We start from the raw sequence: 16,372 nt of genomic DNA on the forward strand, positions 1-16,372 counted from the left end.
AAGGTTGTCCCTATATATTTATAGCGCTTGGGTGTGTGCTGGCAAACTCTCCCTCTGTCTCCCCAAAGGGCTAGTGGGGTCCTGTCTTCTATCAGAGCATTCCCTGTGTGTCTGCTGTGTGTCGGTACGTGTGTGTCGACATGTATGAGGACGATGTTGGTGTGGAGGCGGAGCAATTGCCTGTAGTGGTGATGTCACCCCCTAGGGAGTCGACACCGGAATGGATGGCTTTGTTTATGGAATTACGTGATAATGTCAGCACGCTGCAGAAGTCGGTTGACGACATGAGACGGCCGGCAAACCAATTAGTACCTGTCCAGGCGTCTCAGACACCGTCAGGGGCTTTAAAACGCCCATTACCTCAGTCGGTCGATACGGACACCGACACGGACACTGACTCCAGTGTCGACGGTGAAGAAATAAACGTATTTTCCAGTAGGGCCACTCGTTACATGATCACGGCAATGAAGGAGGCTTTACATATTTCTGATACTGCAAGTACCACAAAAAGGGGTATTATGTGGGGTGTGAAAAAACTACCTGTAGTTTTTCCTGAATCAGATGAATTGAATGAAGTGTGTGATGAAGCGTGGGTTAACCCCGATAAAAAACTGCTAATTTCAAAGAAGTTATTGGCATTATACCCTTTCCCGCCAGAGGTTAGGGCGCGCTGGGAAACACCCCCTAGGGTAGATAAGGCGCTCACACGCTTATCAAAACAAGTGGCGTTACCGTCCCCAGAAACGGCCGCCTTCAAAGACCCAGCTGATAGGAGGCTGGAAAATACCCTAAAAAGTATATACACACATACTGGTGTTATACTGCGACCAGCTATCGCATCAGCATGGATGTGCAGTGCTGGGGTGGCTTGGTCGGAGTCACTGACTGAAAATATTGATACCCTGGATAGGGACAGTATTTTATTGACTATAGAGCATTTAAAGGATGCATTCCTTTATATGCGAGATGCACAGAGGGATATTTGCACTCTGGCATCAAGAGTAAGTGCGCTGTCCTTCTCTGCCAGAGGAAGTTTATGGACGCGACAGTGGTCAGGTGATGCGGATTCCAAGCGGCATATGGAAGTATTGCCGTATAAAGGGGAGGAGTTATTTGGGGTCGGTCTATCGGACTTGGTGGCCACGGCAACAGCCGGAAAATCCACCTTTTTACCTCAGGTTACCTCCCAGCAGAAAAAGACACCGTCTTTTCAGCCGCAGCCTTTTCGTTCCCATAAGAACAAGCGGGCAAAAGGGCATTCATATCTGCCCTGAGGCAAAGGAAAGGGTAAGAGACTACAGCAAGCAGCTCCCTCTCAGGAGCAGAAGCCCTCCCCCGCTTCTGCAAAGTCCTCAGCATGACGCTGGGGCCTTACAAGCGGACTCAGGTGCGGTGGGGGGTCGCCTCAAGAATTTCAGCGCGCAGTGGGCTCACTCGCAAGTGGACCCCTGGATCCTGCAGGTAGTATCTCAGGGTTACAGGTTGGAATTCGAGACGTCTCCCCCTCGCCGGTTCCTGAAGTCTGCTTTACCAACGTCTCCCTCCGACAGGGAGACGGTATTGGAAGCCATTCACAAGCTGTATTCTCAGCAGGTGATAGTCAAGGTACCCCTTCTACAACAAGGAAAGGGGTATTATTCCACGCTGTTTGTGGTACCGAAGCCGGACGGCTCGGTAAGACCTATTCTAAATCTGAAGGCTTTGAACATGTACATACAAAAGTTCAAGTTCAAGATGGAGTCACTCAGAGCAGTGATAGCGAATCTGGAAGAAGGGGACTTTATGGTGTCCTTGGACATCAAGGATGCTTACCTCCATGTCCCAATTTGCCCTTCACACCAAGGGTACCTCAGGTTCGTGGTGCAAAACTGTCATTATCAGTTTCAGACGCTGCCGTTTGGATTGTCCACGGCACCCCGGGTCTTTACCAAGGTAATGGCCGAAATGATGATTCTTCTTCGAAGAAAAGGCGTATTAATTATCCCTTACTTGGACGATCTCCTGATAAGGGCAAGATCCAGAGAACAGTTAGAGGCCGGTGTAGCACTAACCCAAGTAGTGCTGCAACAGCACGGGTGGATTCTAAATTTTCCAAAATCCCAGCTAAGCCCGACGACACGTCTGCTGTTCCTAGGGATGATTCTGGACACTGTTCAGAAAAAGGTGTTTCTTCCGGAGGAGAAAGCCAGGGAGTTATCCGAACTTGTCAGGAACCTCCTAAAACCAGGAAAAGTGTCTGTGCATCATTGCACAAGAGTCCTGGGAAAAATGGTGGCTTCTTACGAAGCGATTCCATTCGGCAGATTCCACGCACAAATTTTTCAGTGGGATCTGCTGGACAAATGGTCCGGATCGCATCTGCAGATGCATCAGCGGATAACCTTGTCTCCGAGGACAAGGGTGTCTCTTCTGTGGTGGTTGCAGAGTGCTCATCTGTTAGAGGGCCGCAGATTCGGAATACAGGACTGGGTCCTGGTGACCACAGATGCCAGTCTGAGAGGCTGGGGAGCAGTCACACAGGGAAGAAACTTCCAGGGCGTGTGGTCAAGCCTGGAGACGTCTCTTCACATAAATATACTGGAGCTAAGAGCGATCTACAATGCTCTAAGCCTGGCAAAACCTCTGCTTCAGGGTCAGCCGGTGTTAATCCAGTCGGACAACATTACGGCAGTCGCCCACGTAAACAGACAGGGCGGCACAAGAAGCAGGGGGGCAATGGCAGAAGCTGCGAGGATTCTTCGCTGGGCGGAAAATCATGTGATAGCACTGTCAGCAGTGTTCATTCCGGGAGTGGACAACTGGGAAGCAGACTTCCTCAGCAGACACGACCTTCACCCGGGAGAGTGGGGACTTCATCCAGAAGTCTTCCACATGCTTACGATCCGTTGGGAAAAACCAATGGTGGACATGATGGCTTCACGCCTCAACAAAAAACTGGACAGGTATTGCGCCAGGTCAAGAGATCCTCAGGCAATAGCTGTGGACGCCCTGGTAACACCATGGGTGTTCCGGTCAGTGTATGTGTTCCCTCCTCTGCCTCTCATACCCAAGGTACTGAGAATTATACGGCAAAGGGGAGTAAGAACGATACTCGTGGCTCCGGATTGGCCAAGAAGGACTTGGTACCCGGAACTTCAGGAGATGCTCACGGAAGATCCGTGGCCCCTACCTCTAAGAAGGGACCTGCTTCAGCAGGGTCCTTGTCTATTCCAAGACTTACCGCGGCTGCGTTTGACGGCATGGCGGTTGAACGCCGGATCCTGAAGGAAAAAGGCATTCCGGAAGAAGTCATTCCTACCCTGATTAAAACCAGGAAGGAAGTGACCGCACAGCATTATCACCGCATTTGGAGAAAATATGTTGCGTGGTGTGAGGCCAGGAGGGCCCCGACGGAGGAATTTCAACTCGGTCGATTCCTACATTTCCTGCAAACAGGATTGTCTATGGGCCTCAAATTGGGGTCCATTAAGGTTCAAATATCAGCCCTGTCGATTTTCTTCCAGAAAGAATTGGCTTCAGTTCCTGAAGTCCAAACTTTTGTCAAAGGAGTACTACATATACAGCCCCCGGTTGTGCCTCCAGTGGCACCGTGGGATCTCAATGTAGTTTTGGAATTCCTCAAATCCCATTGGTTTGAGCCACTTAAATCGGTGGATTTGAAATATCTTACATGGAAAGTGACCATGCTACTGGCCCTGGCTTCGGCCAGGAGAGTGTCAGAGTTGGCGGCTTTATCGTACAAAAGCCCATATCTGATTTTCCATTCGGACAGGGCAGAACTGCGGACGCGTCCTCAGTTTCTCCCTAAGGTGGTATCAGCGTTTCACCTGAACCAACCTATTGTGGTGCCTGCGGCTTCTAGCGGCTTAGAGGACTCCAAGTTGTTGGACGTTGTCAGAGCCTTAAAAATATATATTTCAAGGACGGCTGGAGTCAGAAAGTCTGACTCGCTGTTTATACTGTATGCACCCAACAAGCTGGGTGCTCCTGCGTCTAACGTCTAAGCAAACGATTGCTCGTTGGATTTGTAGCACAATTCAACTTGCACATTCTGTGGCAGGCCTGCCACAGCCAAAATCTGTAAATGCCCACTCCACAAGGAAGGTGGGCTCATCTTGGGCGGCTGCCCGAGGGGTCTCGGCATTACAACTCTGCCGAGCAGCTACGTGGTCAGGGGAGAACACGTTTGTAAAATTCTACAAATTTGATACCCTGGCTAAGGAGGACCTGGAGTTCTCTCATTCGGTGCTGCAGAGTCATTCGCACTCTCCCGCCCGTTTGGGAGCTTTGGTATAATCCCCATGGTCCTGACGGAGTCCCCAGCATCCACTTAGGACGTCAGAGAAAATAAGAATTTACTTACCGATAATTCTATTTCTCGTAGTCCGTAGTGGATGCTGGGCGCCCATCCCAAGTGCGGATTGTCTGCAATACTTGTACATAGTTATTGTTACAAAAATCGGGTTATTATTGTTGGAAGCCATCGTTTCAGAGGCTCCTCTGTTATCATGCTGTTAACTGGGTTCAGATCACAAGTTGTACAGGGTGATTGGTGTGGCTGGTATGAGTCTTACCCGGGATTCAAAATCCTTCCTTATTGTGTACGCTCGTCCGGGCACAGTATCCTAACTGAGGCTTGGAGGAGGGTCATAGGGGGAGGAGCCAGTGCACACCACCTAGTGGTCAAACTTTTAATTTTGTGCCCTGTCTCCTGCGGAGCCGCTATTCCCCATGGTCCTGACGGAGTCCCCAGCATCCACTACGGACTACGAGAAATAGAATTATCGGTAAGTAAATTCTTATTATCTCCTTTCAAATAATCCACTGTGGCGTTAGAACCCAGCGGTTAACTACAAATCGGTGTTGTGTCCTCTTTTCCCTGCTAGGGTCTAAAGCGTATTACATTACCTAACTATAAGGTTTAAAAGTGTATTGATAAGGTGTGTACACACTGCGGGTACTTTATACCGTCAGCGCTGCGTAAGGTTTAAGGTGTAACATCATTGCAGTGCTTTGCGGCACAAGGTTTAGAGTGTAATAATATCATTGCATTGTATTACGAATAAGGTTTAAAGTTTATCAAAAGTGTGTGCGCGCGCTGTGTGTACGTTGTACCCCCAGCGCGGCGTCTGTACGCTAAGTCTGTACAAGGTACGTACGGGACTTTGTACGCAAATAGCGTACAAAGTGCGTAGCATATGTATTAAGTCTAGCGGCCGCAGCGGCTCCATGGTAAAGGTGTGATTTAAGGTATAGCTTTGTGTTTTAAGGTAATATCGACATTATCAATTGGGGACATCGTCCGGTTTTTCCTCATACCCGCAGCCTAGCAGGTTATAGCAGACTATCTATCAGCAAAGGGCGGACAGGTATCCACGTAAGCCTTCTCCTGGTTGGTGGATACACTGGTAAACCATATATCATTGCTGATTAGATTACGTCAGCTCTGCATGGTTTGTAGGGATGCTGGTGGGACCCGTAAAGTAAATACGCAAAGCTATTATTTTAAAGTCTGTGAATTTCTATTTTGGCGCCAAATGCGCACACAACACAAGCATACACCTGTACTTTGTATACCTGCTCGCATTGTTGTCATAAGTATTGATTATTAGATTCATTTTGACCTGTGCTGAGAAATTTGTTGCTATTTAGTTAAAACATAGACTAAATATTAAGGAAGTAAACGTAAAACACAATTACAGTCTGGCCTAGTTAAACAGGTTTATACAGAAAGATACCGTGTTATGTGAAGTAAACGATTATAGGTTATATCGCTTACATTTATAGAAGTGTGGGATTTGTACTACTGCGGACGTACGGTCTTTGTACACGTGTCTCGGACAAAGTACGGGACTGCGTACGCAACGTAAAGACATACGCGCGGTTGCGTGTTTACGCAACGTGCTTAAGGGTACAACCGCTAAGTACAAATTACACAATAGCATTGTTTAGTTTAGGCGCGGGACGGTAGCCACGCGACAATAGCACAAATTGCTCAGTGTCCAAGATTTAGTTTAAATAAAACCTTTTTTACTGTATTACCTCTGGTACTAAGGCTGTTTATCTGAATGAAAGTTAATTTTCTGTGCAGAAAAAAACCAAAGTGTATTTGAGTGAACGAACGTGAGTGTGCAAACATAATAAAGGTTTTGTGGACCCAGGAATTCGGGATCCCGTAGAGGTGGTACACCAGGTGAGTGGAGACTTGGTGGCGTGAGAATTTGCTGGCTCACGTTAAATATAAATTGAAGTACAAAGGAGCAAGGTAGCAGATACCGCAGGCCAGAAGGTCAGCGAAGGTTTATAATACCGCAGACCAAAGGTCAGCAAAGTTTTTGTTTAGGTACCGCAGCCCAGGGGGTTAGCGAAGATACCCATATAGGCCATTTGATTGATACGCTCCGGCTGAGGTTTCGCAGCCTGAAAAATCGATTCCATTGGTCGTACGGCGGATAAGTAACAGTTACCTATACGCTGTGCGATTGGACCGCGCGTTCGTGGGTGCAATACTTAGCTCAACGTGATACCCTTTTTACGAGCTTTGCGTAAAATCGCGGGATCATTAGCAATTTCTTTAAGGGAGTTTCGCTGGTCTCACTCAGGAAACCTTTACTGGAAAGGGTAAGTCACTCCCATATACTTCCAGTGAATAGAGGTTACATAGGGGCCCTAGGTTGGATACATACCTTCGCTGACGACAGTATTGGCCAACGTGGGCGGTGAGTGGGTGAAAGCACTCGTAGAACTTTCACCGTTGCCTTATATTGAGTATTTTGGTTTTTTGTAGGATTAGCCGGGACGGCAATACCTGCAAAATATGGGGGCCAGTTGCTCAAGTAAGGGACGTTCAACCAGGGTTCAGGTTGACATTCCGCAGCCCAAAGGGTCAGCGAGGTTCATAATGTGTGAGAAGCATGAGAAATTTTGTGCAATGAATGGGAACATATGACTGCGGAAGATAGGAAACCATTCCCTAAGGTAGGCAGTTTTGAACCAGAGGTATTGCAGAATTTAAGGGTTAGGATATGTCTGATAAAATCCCGAAAGCAAAGGGTCAGTCACACAAACTGTTTAAATTTATGGCAACAAGAGGGCGATATGCAAGGGAAATTAACATATGCAACAGATTCCAAACCTAGCGGGGATAAGAACACAAACACACCATTGTCGACACAGGTTGAAAGGGAACAGAAGGCTACAGTCAATGATACATCCGTAAATGACAGTAATATAAAAGAGCAATGTATTAACCCTAACTTTTGCAAAATGTATCCGGTTTTGAAGTCTCTCCAAGGTTTTAGGTCACAGAAAGATGAAGGATTCAGCCAAATTGCAGCTCTCCTCCAAGCAGTCATGTTGCAGGAAACTCAGGTGGGACCTGTCCAACCAGGTATAGCAGTAACAGTATTCCCCAATGAAAGAACTGGTGAGGTCACAGCTACCGGTAAGTATGAGACAGTTAATTGCACAGAAACAACAACACCACACAGTAAACAGATTAGGAACGGAATGGTAGGATTACACCCTGTCTTGGAAATGGTAACTCCCAATGGGGGAACCGATAGACAGGAAGTAGTCCTCACCAGGAATAATGCAATGTATTGCCCGTGGCCCAGAGATGAGCTGCGATCAATCATTTCTGAATTCCCCGACCCTCGGAAGCATTTAGCCAGATGTCAGAAATTTATCAGAGATCTGGGTAATGTGTATGAACCGACAAACCAACATTGGCGGACATTTTTAAAAGCATGCCTACCCCCTAATATTGACACCAAAAAATTTACCACTGATTGTAGGCTAGAGTCGAATAGTCCTATAACTGACAGAAACAATCAGGAAAATATAGAACGAATTAATAAGCAACTAGAGTTGTGTTTAACCACTGAGTGGAGAAGAATTTTCTCCATAAAACAGAGGAAAAATGAAATGACATCTGAATATTTCCACCGAGTACTGCAGGAAATGGATAGATACATGGGGGTATCAGATACAGGGAACGATGAAAATTACAGAAAGGTAGCTGTGTCTGTGCTAATGAATGGACTCGATCAGACAGTGAGGGACAAAGTACAAACATCTTTGCCTAATTGGAGAGGGGTCACAGTAGCTTGCCTTAGAGAGTGCGCAATTGAACACCATAGGAATATTGCTAGGCGTAGAAAACTGCAAGAGGAGAGGCTGAGGATTGAAAGTATGCAGGCTCTTACACCAAAGTCTCATCAGCCCAAACCCCAAAACCCTAGTAGTAACAAAAGACCGAGGATATGTTACATTTGTAAAAATGAAGGACATTTTGCTAGAAATTGTAGGAGTAGTAGAACACATAGCCAATTCAGACCCCCTAGACAAGAAAACAAGCCACGTTATTAAACACATAGACGGGATCAAGGGACATATAGTAAGGAATCACGATACAGAATAGAAAAACACAGATTCGGTTAAATGGGAAGAACAGAATAAATGCAACTTTACCCTTTTGACAGAATTTACGGAGATTAGGAGGAGGCTTCTAAACTTCTGCTTCTCTCTCTCTCTAGCAGAAGTGACCTCTAAGTAATTTAACAGGAGTTTTGTTAGAGATGTTATACATATAGAGTGCTCCCACCCAGGAAGCACAAAATTTGTTAAGATACCCAGGAAGATTAATGTTGCATTTTCACTGTTTTAGAAGCATGTCCATCACAGGTAGAGGAAATTATCTCAAAGATACCGGGTTCCCTATGAACTTAGAATGGACAAGACACTGGATTGATGGCTGGGATAGTCCCAGTAGAGATATAACACACATAGAATTTTTTTTTAGGGGAACAGACCGATTAGGGAATCATTCCCCGTAGTGCCCAATCCAGATGTCAAACTTTGTAAAATCTTCTTTGTTACTAAACTCTGTGAGTTGTCTTCAAAGTTTCCTCTTCATCTCTGACGTTCACCGACAGGATTACAGCTCAAACGTCACATATCTACTCTGTCTTTTCAGAGGTCTGCCCAAACCCAGTATATCTCACCAGCATCACTGTGCCTGGCCATGCACAAAGGGTGGAGAGTGGAAATACTGGTGAAGATAGACTGTGCATAGATACCGATATACATGATGGTGTGACAGCCTGATGGTGAACGCAAATCTGACAAATTTTCTTTTTATTATTTCCCCTCTCTTCTCACTTTCCAAAGATCACACAACTGATAATACACAACAGTTAAACAGATTTATGTTTCCTACAGAAAGGTCGCTGACCCGGAGAGAACATCGTATCACTGGAGTGTCTGTTCCAGGAAGGATGAGAGGCAGTACTGTTGAGACGGCACCTGAGCGCAGAGAAAAACAAGACCAGAGGCGGTTGTCGCACCAGTTTTCTTTTTCCCTTTTTATTATTTTCTCCATCTCCCACTACCCTCCTTTCCTCCCCCTTCTTGTTTCCTTTCTCTTCCCTTAACAAGATGGACTTACCCCAAGAGACTGCGTTCCGGGTTTTCCTGTTAACCCTGTTGTTGACCAGAACAGTCTGTTTCGATGAGAGTCCCAGCGAGGTCGAGAAAGGATCTGGAATGGGTTCTGATGGCGAGGACGGATTTGTAGAATTCCAAGAGCAACACATCACTCGAGCAAAGGCGAGTATCAGAAAACGATCTGGTAGTTAGGGAACTAGGAGGCACTGTGAAGGGTTATTGGCTGAGGAGAATTGCATTTGTAAAAATTGTGAGAACATAGTTGAGGATGGGTGCATCCAGAGATGTCAGTCCAGCCTAAATATCAACATGGACCGTCATTCATTGAGTGATTACCACTCACTAGTGGGTAAGGTTTTAAACCAAACAGAATGCTGGGTGTGCTCACAAGTGCCTCAAGGTCAGAGCAAGTCAGGATTAGTACCGTACCCTTTAGCAATAGATGAGGTACTCGAATTACGAGGTGGGAGACCGGTGGACAAGAAATTTAATATTTCTAGGCCCCCTAGTTTGAAGCTCCACCAGTATCATGTAGATAGATCCTTGTTATGTTTCAACATTTCCAATCTCCGAACACCAGGAAATTGGGAGGTGACATGGAATAACCAAACCATGGCATTTTCGCACAGAGCTGATAGGATACCCGTAGACTTTGAACTTATACACCAAATAACCAACAGTGGAAGGTATTTTCGGTATAGGTATACTCAAGGAAGCAAGACCATGCGGGTTGGAGAAGTATCACCAGGGTACTGTGCTCATATCATACAGCCTGATACTTGTACTGAGCAGATGGGAGAGTTAGGGATGGGACATTTCACTTGGAAAGTATGTAATATGGTAATGTCATATTCTGTCCCATATGTTCTCCCCGATGATGCTTATTTCATATGTGGGAGGAAGGCGTATAAGTGGCTTGCCCCAAACTCAGAGGGATTGTGTTATGTTGGAAGAGTGTTGCCAGAGGTCATGACCATAACCCATGATAAGATGAAAGATGTTCACCGCAGTGCTCAGGCTCCTATACTCATACTCATGAACACATCATTAAGAGACACCTCATAGATAGGACAGAGCACGTAGCCTCTGATTTGATCCACGAATCCACCGGGATTCAATTCCTTCTCGCATTAGACATCACCCGTACTGCCAGAGGAATTATAAATTATAGGTATATCCATGCGCTAGCGAACTTGATAGATAATATCTCTGAGATGTATGACGACACCTTCAGGTATACGGGTAGGGAGTTGCAAGCTTACAAAACGGAACTGATCCAGCACAGGATGGTCCTCAATTATATCACAGCCGTGGCGGCTGGGTACTGTGTCACTTTGGCAACTCAATATGGTGTGAAGTGCTGCACGTATATTACAAACAGCACTGATGACCCAACTGAGATCATCGATCAAAAGATGGACGATATCTTGCAGTTGAAGTGGGAGTTCCGAAGGAGACACAACCTTACCCTGACTGCTGTGAGTAATGAACTGACCGGCTGGGTCTCATGGTTGCACTCACGCAATTGGTTCTCAGGTTTAGGAGAATGGGCTCAAAATGTTATTAGGAGTGTAGGAAAGTTTCTCCTTTGTATCCTGGGAGTCGTCATAATTATTGGTTTGATATTTTGGTGTGTTCGAATTCTAATGCGGCGCAAGCACGGCACAAATTTGATGAGTTTAAGGAGCAGGGGCGCTGTTACAGCAGCAGATTTGATTTACGACCCATCCATAGAGACAATGTTATGATAAGGATTGCAAATGAATTCCATGGCCCGTTTCTTTTACCCGTTTTTCCTTTGTCTCCCCCTTTGCCCAGAGACATCAACTACACCCAAGAATGTTTATGAAAATGTTATGTAAATGTATTTTAGAAATGTGTCTTATCTTCATCTCTACAACCTTCAGTTAGTGACACACATAGTCGACAGGTGATATCCACATATATTAGCACTCACATATGTTCCCCCACATGTATCATTAACTAAATGTGCACCCCATTTGTTGGAAGAAGAAGCCGAAAAGAGCTTGGTAGTGTTTGTTGGCCCACTTACAGATCCTTAATACGGGATGAGAAGGATTTAATGTATACTTCGCAATACCTCGAAGCTTATCTAGAACATATACGGCACGATGATACATGCCCTTCAGACATGGATTCATACATACATGCTTTTACTGTCCCACTAGGTCATACATTTCTCACCTACACCTCTCCTCCTACCATCCAATCATCTGTAGATATTGTATTGTATATTTTTCTGTTTAATGTTTAGATAGTGGCAGTTATTGTTGACTGCCAAAGGGTGGACTGTCAAAGTCGAAAAATATTGCAGTACACACATCACGTACAAACCACACACACATGCCCGCTGCGCGTGCACTTGTTCCGCCATGCGTGCACATATCCGCAAATTGTGTATGGTCGCACACGCGGTTCGGCGCATTAGAGCGTGGTACGAGTAATTACAGTGGAATTTGTACTTTCATGGAAAAGCTACAAAGATATATCATAGATCTAATATATATATTGTAAAAATCCCACACTGTCTGATTTTTCTTCTAAATAGCATGAAGGTCAGTCACACATAAATTAAAACTCCCAGAGACTAAAATACAATGGCCTTATTTACACTAAGCTTTGAATTCTATGAAGAAGGCAAACACCTTTGTTTACTGGGATAGCCGAGTTTCTATTTAAAACAATGAGTACTGGATTGTCATTGTCTCACCTGAAGGCAAAAACAAACGAAGAGACAATACCCAGGAACCGAAGCTGTTTAAGAAAATCAATTAACAATAGCTAACCAAAACACAAGACCAGACAGTTAGAAATCTAAGATATTAACATTCATAGTCTAAAACTCATGGAGATGTGGGTGTTTATATATATATATATATATATATATATATATAATTCCTAACAAATTGTAATAGCAGGAGTATGTGTATATATATATATATATATATATATGGATATATGTGGATATATGTATATCTTGAGGATTGAAATAGATAATCATATCATGTGTGGGATCATATTGTTCAGAGTCACGTAAACATTAATCTGGTGGGAATAAGAACATTATTATATATTACCTCTTTAAGTTATTAATAATACCAGATTTATGTATGATTAATGTGATGGGTTTAACTGGTCATGGGGCGGGAACTCAGATGCAAACAACAGAAACCACATCTCAAGTCCTAGCCATCGCCCACTTCTTGAGCTGACCAATGGTCCCCGGTGCACAGGATATGTCCCACCCCCGAACCAATGGAAGAAGAGCACACAGTGTCTATTGTATTATGTTTTGATCTACTGTATAAAAATCCTGCTGCAGCCTGGCCTGACAAGAAGACTCTGAACGCTATCTACCTGATGAACGGAGGACTGGTCCAGGTTGCACAAGCGAATATTCTCACGTATGTACATTGACTGTAGCCATTATTCTGTTGTAGATTTATCTTGTTAGCCTTGTAGTGTATAATTTGTATTGTTATCCCCTTTCAAATAATCCACTGTGGCGTTAGAACCCAGCGGTTAACTACAAATCGGTGTTGTGTCCTCTTTTCCCTGCTAGGGTCTAAAGCGTATTACATTACCTAACTGTATAAGGTTTAAAAGTGTATTGATAAGGTGTGTACGCACTGCGGGTACTTTATACCGTCAGCGCTGCGTAAGGTTTAAGGTGTAACATCATTGCAGTGCTTTCCGGCACAAGGTTTAGAGTGTAATAATATCATTGCATTGCATTACGAATAAGGTTTAAAGTTTATCAAAAGTGTGTGCGCGCGCTGTGTGTACGTTGTACCCCCAGCGCGGCGTCTGTACGCTAAGTCTGTACAAGGTACGGGACTTTGGGGGTCATTCCGAGTTGTTCGCTCGTTATTTTTTTGTCGCAACGGAGCGAATAGTCGCTACTGCGCATGCGCAATGTCCGCAGTGCGACTGCGCCAAGTAAATTTGCTATGCAGTTAGGAATTTTACTCACGGCATTACAAGGTTTTTTCTTCGTTCTGGTGATCGTAATGTGATTGACAGGAAGTGGGTGTTTCTGGGCGGAAACTGGCCGTTTTATTGGTGTGTGCGAAAAAACGCTACCTTTTCTGGGAAAAACGCGGGAGTGGCTGGAGAAACGGAGGAGTGTCTGGGCGAACGCTGGGTGTGTTTGTGACGTCAAACCAGGAACGACAAGCACTGAACTGATCGCAGATGCCGAGTAAGTTTGGAGCTACTCAGAAACTGCTAAGAAGTGTCTATTCGCAATTCTGCTAATCTTTCGTTCGCAATTTTGATAAGCTAAGATTCACTCCCAGTAGGCGGCGGCTTAGCGTGTGCAAAGCTGCTAAAAGCAGCTTGCGAGCGAACAACTCGGAATGATCCCCTTTGTACGCAAATAGCGTACAAAGTGCGTAGCGTATGTATTAAGTCTATCGGCCGCAGCGGCTCCATGGTAAAGGTGTGATTTAAGGTATAGCTTTGTGTTTTAAGGTAATATCGACATTATCACCGCCGGCTTACCGACAGTGTGGCGAGCGCAAATGAGCCACGCTATTTTATTCTCCCTCCATGGGGGTCGTGGACCCCCACGAGGGAGAATAAGTGTCGGTATGCCAGCTGTCGGGATTCCGGCGCCGGTATACTGTGCGCCGGGATCCCGACAGCCGGCATACTGAAGACCACCCGTCTCAACTGAGACAGTGGTAATTCTTTGTCTACCACTAGAGGTGGTAATTCACTGTCTGCCACTGGAATTATATGTACTGTACTTATGCTTCTAAAACTAAACGTAATCACTACCGGCTTCATGTTTCTGCTGTCCTGAGCTGATGTCAGTGTTGTACTGTAGTTCTGTATCAGAGCTTGGCACATGTTGGTCACTAGTCTCCCAACTTTCTCCTGTTTTTTTCTTTTCAAACCTATGTGCTGTCATTTATGGAATTTTGATAGGCAGACACAGAAGTCTTAATAATTTCTCACACTGGTCCTAGGAGGTATGATATCAGCAGAGGACTAACTTATCTCCTAATAATAGGCTGGCTCTGATAAGAGAGCTGTGCTCTGGCAATGGTGTTGGCAATCCTACTATTTATCTGCAAAGAAGCACGTGATCTAAAAACTACAGTTTATTTAAAGAAAATAATATATTGCTTTTAATGAAAAGCAGTCAAATTAAATGAAGTCCTCAATTAAATCTAGATCCTATTACTCAGGTGTGCCTGCAGTTTTTTCTAGTTCTTAGCCCAGGCCAGCAATGTAGGCTCTGTGCTGGTGCCTGTGCAGTTCAGGTGGCAACTTATCTACATTTAGTCATATAACTGAGTCGTAGAGGCATTATAGACATATAACTGTTACACATTATAGACATATAACTGAGTCTTAGTGGCACACAATTGAAGAGTTAATCATTTCTTTTCTTGAATTTATTGGAAGGGCATCACTAAGTTATATGCATAGGCATAAGATTACATTTGGCTCATTTCACTTCATCAGACTTTGCTTATGCCAATATTTGTGTTAAGTCCTTAGATAGTGGACTTCTTGTTCCCCTTTATTGACTGTTAATATATCGGGAGCTGTTCTGTGCCATCTGTGCTGACGTGGCGCCCAGTATGCAGAACAAAGCCTGATTAAAATGAATATATATGAAACTTTATTCTTTGATAGAGTGGAGATGTTTACTTTTCTAAAAAAAATGGATACATTTCTACTAGGGCAACATAAATCACTACTATGAAATGGGGACAATGGATTCTTGATCCAGTGAAACATTGGTCACAAGGATAAGGCAATATAAATGTTAACACAGTACCCGCTTATGTGCCCAATTGAGGGGGTAATTCCAAGTTGATCGCAGCAGGAATTTTGTTAGCAGTTGGGCAAAACCATGTGCACTGCAGGGGAGGCAGATTTAACATGTGCAGAGAGTTAGATTTGGGTGTGATGTATTCAATCTGCAATCTAATTTGCAGTGTAAAAATAAAGCAGCCAGCATTTACCCTGCACAGAAATAAAATAACCCACCCAAATCTAACTCTTTCTGCACATGTTCTATCTGCCTCCCCTGCAGTGCACATGGTTTTGCCCAACTGCTAACAAAATTCCTGCTGCGATCAACTTGTAATTACCCCCTGAAAGTAGTCTGGAACATTCCTGCCCTGGCATCAACTGTTCTGGAAACCTAGGTGTACAGAAATGTAACATGGTCAACCATTTAGTCACCAGTTATATTGTGGATGGTCTGCACAATCTGTAGAGTGCCCATGATGACATACCTCTGATGAAACCGCCCCCTTTAGAGGCGGAGAAATGCATCAGGTGACCCACACACGGTGGAACGCAGCCGGAAGCTGGAAGCCCCGAACCCGGAAGTCGCGGAACGCGGCGACTGAGCGTCCCCTGCAGCTTTGGGCTTGCCTTCAGCCCCGGTTACCTTGCGGTTGCGGCAGACATATACCAGCCGAGCCCCAAGACAACTATATCGGGGAGCCGCCGCAGAGCGGCCACTGCAAACTGGTCAGTGAGCTAGTGACCATATTCCATGCACATGGGACTTGATTATACACGTGGATAACATTAGCTCAGAGGACTCGCGTGACTTCACACGTAACTGGATTCCACAGGATCAGCTTCACACTGGTGAAGTATAAACAGGCTTTTTAAGCTTAAGAACTGCCTTGCCATACTAACATTCTATTTGAGCTCAATGCGCAATACTAACCAGTGGTTATTAATCTCCAGTGCATGCATGGAATCTATGTTCGTTTAACCAGCAATCTGTGTCATACTAGCAAGCCTTTAGTTATAGGACACGTTTCCATTTTTATCATAGTGGTTCTTACGTAGTGTTGTGAAGGATTCAAAGTTATATTTTAAATTAATATATATTTTGTGAATAAATTGTGTTTACAAAACCACCAGC

The 16,372-nt window shown here is 44.7% G+C and overlaps 1 protein-coding gene across 3 annotated transcripts in view; it reads left to right on the plus strand.

Annotated features, from left to right (window-relative positions):
• The window catches only part of METTL4 (methyltransferase 4, N6-adenosine), a 576,485-nt gene that overhangs the window by 468,266 nt on the left and 91,847 nt on the right, over positions 1-16,372 (plus strand). The window lies entirely within an intron of this gene.

This window comes from Pseudophryne corroboree, chromosome 5, assembly GCF_028390025.1.
Source record: "Pseudophryne corroboree isolate aPseCor3 chromosome 5, aPseCor3.hap2, whole genome shotgun sequence".
NCBI classification, from domain to species: Eukaryota; Metazoa; Chordata; class Amphibia; order Anura; family Myobatrachidae; genus Pseudophryne; species Pseudophryne corroboree.